The sequence below is a fragment of the Durio zibethinus genome, chromosome 5, assembly GCF_047325235.1.
Source record: "Durio zibethinus cultivar Kanyao isolate XHJ-2024 chromosome 5, ASM4732523v1, whole genome shotgun sequence".
Taxonomy (NCBI): Eukaryota; Viridiplantae; Streptophyta; class Magnoliopsida; order Malvales; family Malvaceae; genus Durio; species Durio zibethinus.
Genome location: NC_143166.1, coordinates 5988253 through 5996672, shown reverse-complemented (window position 1 = coordinate 5996672; position 8420 = coordinate 5988253). Strand labels below are relative to the sequence as shown.

Here is an 8420-nt window from a genome sequence, read left to right as displayed (position 1 = left end):
AGACTCTATACACTATCAGTAAATCATATGATGTCATCTTATTAATGAGTAAATATCAGCCCTTAAAATAAATATATAAAAATTAATATATATTTTTTAAAATATACTCATCAATGAGATGGTATCATCTGATTCACTTCATTAATGAGATGATATCGTCCAATTCATTGACAATGTATAGAATCTATATATTGACAATATATCAAATATAAATCCATAAATGATACAAATAAAAATCACACAATGCAAATAATCAATTTTATTTCATTCTTTTCAAATCTTTCTTTTTTATATCTTTCTCCACTATCTCTTCAATAAAATATTTAGAAATAAAAATCTTTAATGATGAAAATTTTCCTTGATTTTTCAATATTTAAGTGGAATTTTAAAAAATTGATCATTTGTTTAAAAAATTTTATACTAATCTTTTAAAATAAAAATAATATTTCTTGGTAAAAATAAACATTTGGATTTCTTCCAATATCTAGAAAAGATTTCTAAAATTATTTTTACTTAAAAATATTATCTTTTTTTTTTTTCTAAATATGTCTCATTTTCTTTAAAAAAATCATTATTTTCCATCTCACTTTTATTATTAAGAAATAAAATGTATATGTTGCAACGTGAAATAATTAAACAAAGAACATAAATGAATAAATCATGCAAATAAAAGTAAAATGATGCAAATAATCAATTTTATTTCTTATCTTGCAAACTTTTAATTTTACTTTTTAATCATACTTTTATTTTTCCTTTCAAAAAATATATAGTTGTAAAAATAAAAATATCTGGTATCGAAAATTTTCTTTTAATTCTCTAATATCTAGGTGAAATTTGAGAAAATTGATTTTCACTTTAGAGATTCACATAAATTTTTTTTAAAGCTAAGACAATTTTCTTTTACAAAAATAATTATTTGAATTCCCTCCGATTTCTATGTACGGTATTTAAAATCATATTTTCACATAAAAATATTATTCTATTTCTATTTCTAAAACCCTCTTTTGAAACTCATTTTTAAACAACAAAATTTCTACACTTCATTTTTTTTTCCCAAATCTCAGTTCATTTTATCAACAACCTTAATCATCCTCAAACAAATTAATTTTCAAAAGTAAAAATATATTCATGCATTTTATTTGTCATTACAATTACTGTTGTTTTTTTTTTTTTTCAGAATTCCTAAAGCAGTTAAGCCTGACCCAGAATGCCCACAATTTTTGACTGGAAGTTTGGGAAAATCAAGGGGTTAAATTTAAGAAAAACCTGCCCCCATAATGGTTAACCTGATCAATCCTTGTGAAATAACAGTTCACGACAATTGGCTCTCATGCTATATAATATATTAATTCACCGTCTCAAATTCTTAACCGATCCTTCTGAAGTTTACCATTTGCATTCTTTCTTAGTTTTGCCAACCCTAGTCACTGATTAATTTTTTTAATGGTATGTTAATAGTGATTTTCTATTTTTCAATTCAACCAATTTTAATATTTGCAAATACAAAAGAGTTGATGAGCTTTAATTGAAATTATAAACTGATTAACTTAAAATTTAATTTAGTTTATTCACATTATCATTATTAAAAATTGAGATCTAATAATTTTAAAATTTAAATTTTAGTATTTATAATATTTTTCTCTATCTTAAATTACAATTTCCTTTGCACCAAAAAAAATTTAAACCGATAAAAATAGTTTTAATGTTGTATATCTTCGCCAGCTTACAGTACTTTGTTTTCCAACCTCAACATTTGGCTTATCTTTGAATAATAATAGTAAGTAAAAGTTTGGTGTCCTTCATTTCAAGAATATACATGATCTTACAGAGAGCTTTCACGAACAACAAACCATCATACAGTTGGTAAATTTTCCAGCCATGGGTTTTTGTCATCGATAGTATTTAGTATGGGGTGATCAGTGAAAAAATCATGATGATCCATGTATGGTAATCAAATTATCGTATTTTGCAATTATTTAATAATTTTACATAATGATAATCTTAAATTATTGAGAGTGATTAGACCATTACTTTGAAGAGTAATTTAATTTTCATCTAAAGGGATGAAAAATTTTTATCATGAAGTGATATATAAAATTAATAATAATTAATGTTACTAGTTTAATATGTGAATTAAAATTTTATTTCTTCTTAAAATTAATTGTTATTATTTTATATTATAATTTTTATATTTTCAAACTCATATTAATTGTAATAAGTTCAAAAATATTTTGTGTGAATTTTTTAATTTTTAAAATTTATTTATAATATAATCTTTTGATTTTAGTATATTAGTTTTATTTTTTTACATAATTTATACTATAAAAACTAATTTACTATCAATATATATTTTTAAATTAATAATTTAATTATATTTATTATGAAATAAGTAATGTTTTATATACAAATTATTATTTTTAAATAATATTGAAATTATTAATTTATATAGTTATTATAATATGTATTAGTACTGTCATAACGTCTAGATCCGATGATCTATCGTTAGACATTGACTTAAGGGAGTCGCCACCAATCTTTTTTATTTAGATGCGATTGGTCACCTAAAGAATCTATCCTTTCAGGGAACACCTAAATTTAAGGGTCCTTAAAAGAATAGGTTCAGATCTACTAACCAGAACAGGGTTCGGGGGTTCGGTTACGTGTGAGAAAGGTTATAGTACCCTCACAACGTCCATCAAAAGATGGTACCAGCTTAAATTTGTGTTATCCAATAAGCCTTAAAATTTTACCAAGTAATTAATTATTGAAAATTATTCTCAATTGACTCTAATACTTTTAGCAGAAAATTGAAAAAATTTCTTCACCTCAAGAGTATGCAAGAAAACTACTATTTCACTTACAGAGGCTCCATCGTCGAATTATTTAACATTTAAAAAAAATAAAAAAAAAAGAAAAGAATGATTGTTTTTGTGCAAGAAAAATTGATACTTTCAACTTTTCCTCAAAAATTTATTTTTTTTAAAAATTTATTTTTAAGGAAAATTGATACTTTCAACTTTTCCTAAAAAATATTTTTTGGAAACTTTTAATTTCGAGAAAAATTGATACTTTCAACTTTTTCTCAAAAATTTTTTTTTAAAAAACTTTTTTTTTAAGAAAAATTGATACTTTTAACTTTTCCTCAAAAATCCTTCTTTTGAAATTTTATATTTTTTTGGATTTTATTTAAATAAAATAATAAAATAAAATAAAAGTGAAAATAAATAAAAAAAGTAAAACAAAAATAAAAATAAAATAAAGATAAAAGAATATTAAATAATCCTAATTTAATAAATAAACAAATAAATAAATAAATAAATATTAAAAAAAAGAAAGAAAAAAAAAAAACCTGAAGCGGCTCGGAGTACGGCTTGGAGAAGCGGCTTGGGACGTCGGCTCGACTCAGCTATCGGCTCAGAGGGGGCGAGACACGCGCGGGTCAAAAGTGGGTCGACGCTCGGGTCTGATCGGATTTCAACAAAATGCGCGGATCCTCTAGGTCACTTAAGGCAAAAATAGTGTCGTTTTGGAAAGGTATATAAGGTTATTTCATTCATTTTTCGACAGAAATCTTCTCTCCTCTCTCTTTCTTCTTTCTTTTTTCTCTCGTTTCTCTCTTAAACGGTCGAAGAACTCCGGTTGAATATTCACCGAATTTTAGAAATTTTCGTTGGAATCTGGGTTTTTCGCCGAAAGTTCATCGAAAAGTTAGTCGATTTCTGGGATCCTTCATCGAAAACTGGACAGCTCGCCGAAAACTTCAAGGTTGGCCAGAATAGTCACCGAAAAATGTAACTTTCATCAGAAAATTCAACCGGAATATGAAAATTTTCAGAAATTCCCAGAAAAAAAAATCACCAAAAATCTTCAAAAAATTTTTGCTAATTTCTAGGGCTGTTCTAACACTTCTAAACCTTTTCTTAGCCTTCTATACGCCCTTGTTCTCTCAACCAGCAGCTTCTTTGCTCACTATTTTTCTTTGTGTTCTTCCTTCTGTTTCAGTATCTATTTATAAGGATTGATCAGAAGAGTTTCTGATCAATCCCTATTCTTTTTTTGATGGGGATTCAATCTTTGAATCCAATCTGGATTCTAATTGAATCCCCATTCACGGTAGGATTCTTCAAAGATCAATCTCAACCCAAAAAAAAGAAAAGAAAAATTTGATAAACGAAAAAAAAAAATCAGATAAATGAAAAAAGAAAAAAAAATATAACAGATAATTAAAAATAATAATAAGATAAATCAAAAAATATTACAAGATAAATAAAATACATATATAGAGATTAATAGAAAAAAAAAATAAAGATATACATATATTAATATATAGTAATAATAAATAAATAATAAATACATAAAATACAAAAAAAGTAAAAAATATAAAATAAAAATATAAAATAAAAATCAAATTGCGCTTATCTATTTGGATCAAGCTCAATTAATTCGGACCTGGATCAAATTGAGTGTCTATAAGTATTTTGATATTTTTAAATAAAATAATTTTTAATTTTTAATAATATTAAACACATAAATCTTTAATTACTAAAAATTATACAAAACACTACGATTCAATTGCTACCTGTTTTATCAAAGTAAGAAAACCAAATGAACATAATTGAAAATGGAGATAACCAAAAAGTATGAACTTTTGACGTTTTCATTTAAGGGGTTCTTAAAAAATACATATTGGAGTCACCGCCCTTGATTCGCCAATAAGAATTATAATGTCAAGTGATAAGGAATAAATGAATTTAAAAATAAGAAGAAATTCGGAGATCCATTTCTTATCAACAATAAGTCTCCTTGATTAATGATGGGGGCCCCTACATACGCTCATGGGACAAATTCACATTTTTATATTCCCTCTTCAATATAATATTCCTTTTCTTTTCCTATTTCCTTTTTTATGTTTTTCCTTTGCCCATATATTTATGGAAGTTGGATGGGCCTTGGTCTTAAAATTGGGATTTGGTCTTAAAATTTAAACATGAAGAGAAAGGGAAAGAATTGAAGAGAGATGAAATACCAAATAACTTGGAGACTGGAAGTGAGGTCAGCAACAATTAGCACCTTTTAGATTTCTCGAATAAGTTGTGCATTAAGAAGGGAAGTACATGGATGAAATTTTCCTTTGACTAGGATAAATTGGGAGAATATACAAATGAAGGGCATGAGAATAAGGGAGAAGAAAGGTGAATTCAACGCTTCCCATTGGATAAAGAAAGTGAAATGTGCGATGACAAGGGCTGCTTCTTTCCTGTTAAATTATGGATTACAATCTCTTGTAGGAAAATGCATGCTTCATCTCAATTCTCACTTCTCTCCTTTAGATATAATTGAGACATTTCTTCAATAAGTCTATAAGAGGATTTGTCATTTTTTGTTAATCCAACTTAGTTCTCTTTTTTTTCATATTATATAAATTATAATTCAAACTTTTAATTTAAAGCAATTGATATATACACTCATTTTTTAAAAAATAACATATTAGTCTCTATAAATATATATAAATTCAGATATTAATATTTACAACCTCTTTATCTTATCTCTAAACTACTATCTCTTGAAAAAAAAAATGGGCCAATTAGCACCCTAATTTAGCTTCAATTTTTAACCTAAAACGAAGCCCAACGAGATCTTTCAATAACTTTGGTCCATAAGTTAAAAGGTCAACAGCCACTGCCGCACTCTTGTTCAAAAAGTTAAAAACAGGCCAGGTTCGTCAAATTCAGCCCACGATTCAGTCTTCCAACGCAGGAAAAAAAAAAAAAAAAAAAAAAAAAGAGAGAAAAAACCTATCAGTACCCTGTCTCCACATTCGATGTCTAATCAAATCTTTGTCCCTGTTTTAAATCTAATATGATCTCTGGTTTTCCAATCGACCGCCCTCTGTATTTCACTACAAGTCCTGCGCCTGCATGTGATCACCTGTAAAAGTTCATGCATCGGAAAGAGTGATCTCTTTTGTGGATGCATAGAAGTAATTCAAGAATTCTGTTCTGTGAAAGGAAAGATAAGAACTTCTTTTTTTTTTTTTTCTTTCGAATTTAATACGTTTCCCTTTTTCGTTTAATGTATCTATGATCTTGTTATGGGTTGAGCTTGATTCTTTTAAAAAGTTTAGAGGTTGATTATCCAAAATATGAGAAAAAAAGATGACATTTCTCTGTTCTGTATTAGTGATTATTACTACTATTATAGTTCATGTAAATTGTTTTAGAATCATCAGCTCATCAAGTTCTAAAATGGGTGTTCATTTTTTATCTTTGGTTCTTATATATATGGAAATTATGGAAATTTAGAAATTTTTGTTGCACATGCAAAGTTGTTACTTTAGCTTTGCCAGATAAAAATAAATAACGACTGATGATTATATGTTCCTAAAACTGGTTGGGATTGAGTTGTTTATTGGTTTAACTTAGATGTGATGCATTGAACATATGCAAATTCCTGTGAAAATAGTTTATTTTTTAAATTGTATAAATTTATTTTGGGTTATTACTAAAGTTGTTAATATCTTACCAAATAATATTTTGGTTTCTTTTAAAAAAAAAATGGTATATATAACTACCAGTTGTTTTGGTATATTATTTCAAATTTTTTAATTTAATACAAATATGTTTATAATTATGCATGAAATTATACATTATAATATCATTAATAAGTCATAAAATAAATATGTAATATATTCAAATCAAATAAATAACTATAAAAACATAAAAAATAATATCATAAAATTTTCATACTATTTTTAAATGCTTAATTTAATCATATGATATTTAAATAAATATTTTTTTTCATATAAATATTAAGATAAAAAAACAAAGAGATGAAAAAAATTAATTAAAGCTTTATAATTGTTAAACTTTATAAAAAGAGTATAATTATTTTTTTGAAAAAAATTAAAATATTTATAAATTTTGGTTTGAAAAAATAAAATATAAAATTATAAACTTTAGTTTGAAAAAATAAAATATAAAAAAACAAGTTAATATAAAAAAAAAAAAAAACTCAATTTTTAATGATTATTTTATCAATTATTTTTTTTATTAAGTTTAAAATAGTTAAATAACAAAAGATAAATTAAAAATTATAAAATATATTTTACATTTACGTACGAGCTAAAATATATTGTTCTATCAAAATTTATCAAAATAAGTCGAAATTAACGAAAACAATTGATATTATTTGATATCAAATCCGATACAAAAAATCATTTTTTGATGTATCATATTTTGGTATAATTACAATGTATCAGCCAATATGACCAGTATCAAAATGAAATTAATTACGGTTATTACTATTCGATCTGGAGTCACTTTGAGAGGTTGAAAAAATAATTGGAAGGAAGACAAATCAGGAGAAACTTCAAAGAATTCAGTATTTTTGAACTCTGAATTAATGAGGTAGAAGTTAGTGGAAATGGCTGCTAAGTTTCTATTACATCCAACTGTTGAAAGAAGTTCGATCAGCCAGAGGCGTACCTTTCTCGAGAAGAAGGGCCTTACAAGTGATGAGATACATGAAGCATTTTGTCGTGTTCCTGTGAGGACATGGATCTTTTTATTTCATACTTGATTCTCTGCTTTTTTTTTTTTTTTGCTTTTAATTTGTGATGATTTTTTTGCCCATTGTGCAAATTGAAGGATACAACTTCAAGTGTAACATTTGGACAGGACATTAACTCAAATCAAGGTAAGAAGTGACATCTTTTAAACCTTTTGGGTTTTGACTGAAATTTGGGTGTCTCAATTGTAAAGATGGCTTTGCTGTTGGCACGTATCATCCATGAAATAATTTTAAGTTTTCAACAAAGCTTGTCAGTTCCATAATATAGATAGTAATTGCATATCTTTGAGCACATAACATGAGCGATAGCCTGATCACAAACACATTTTGTTTGATGATGTCCATCCATTATCTGGGACAGATTTGCAATCAAAGCCTTTTGCTAGTGTTCAGCTACAAGGTACAGGACAATCCTCTCAACCTCTGGCTGCATCCATGCTTATAGCTTCTCCACGATCCCGGTTTTCCTGGCCATATGCTATCCTTTCTCTAGTGCTACTTATTTTATCTGTTGCTGGGACTTCCATGCTCCTAAAGGTAATCAAAAGCAGTCTGCATTACCAGCTTGTGTAAATAGATTCCCTGAATAGTTATTTTTGTCCAATTGATGGCATAATCCCTGTTTAGAAATTCTTTTTGCCCAGGTTGAAGTCTTGGATCTGCAAGGTTGTTTTAGAAGAGGACGATGACAAGGGAAGAAACTCAAAACTAAGTTTGTCTAAAGAAGCGATAGAAGCTGCAAAGGCAACCGCAGATGCTTCTATCAGTGCTGCAAAAGCAAGCCTGGAAATACTACAGTCAAAGAAAGAAGGTGTGTTTAATCCAAAGAGCTTTGGTCTTGTTCTTGTAGC

At 26.8% G+C, this 8420-nt stretch overlaps 1 pseudogene across 1 annotated transcript in view; it reads left to right on the top strand.

Moving 5' to 3' along the window:
- Positions 1 to 7401: 7401 nt before the first annotated feature.
- The window catches only part of LOC111281456 (peroxisomal membrane protein PEX14-like), a 28998-nt pseudogene continuing 27979 nt past the window's right edge, over positions 7402 to 8420 (top strand). The window contains exons 1-4 of the transcript XR_016341993.1: positions 7402 to 7545; positions 7647 to 7695; positions 7931 to 8106; positions 8197 to 8380. The product of XR_016341993.1 is annotated as a peroxisomal membrane protein PEX14-like (transcript). The remainder of the gene's footprint in view (positions 7546 to 7646; positions 7696 to 7930; positions 8107 to 8196; positions 8381 to 8420) is intronic.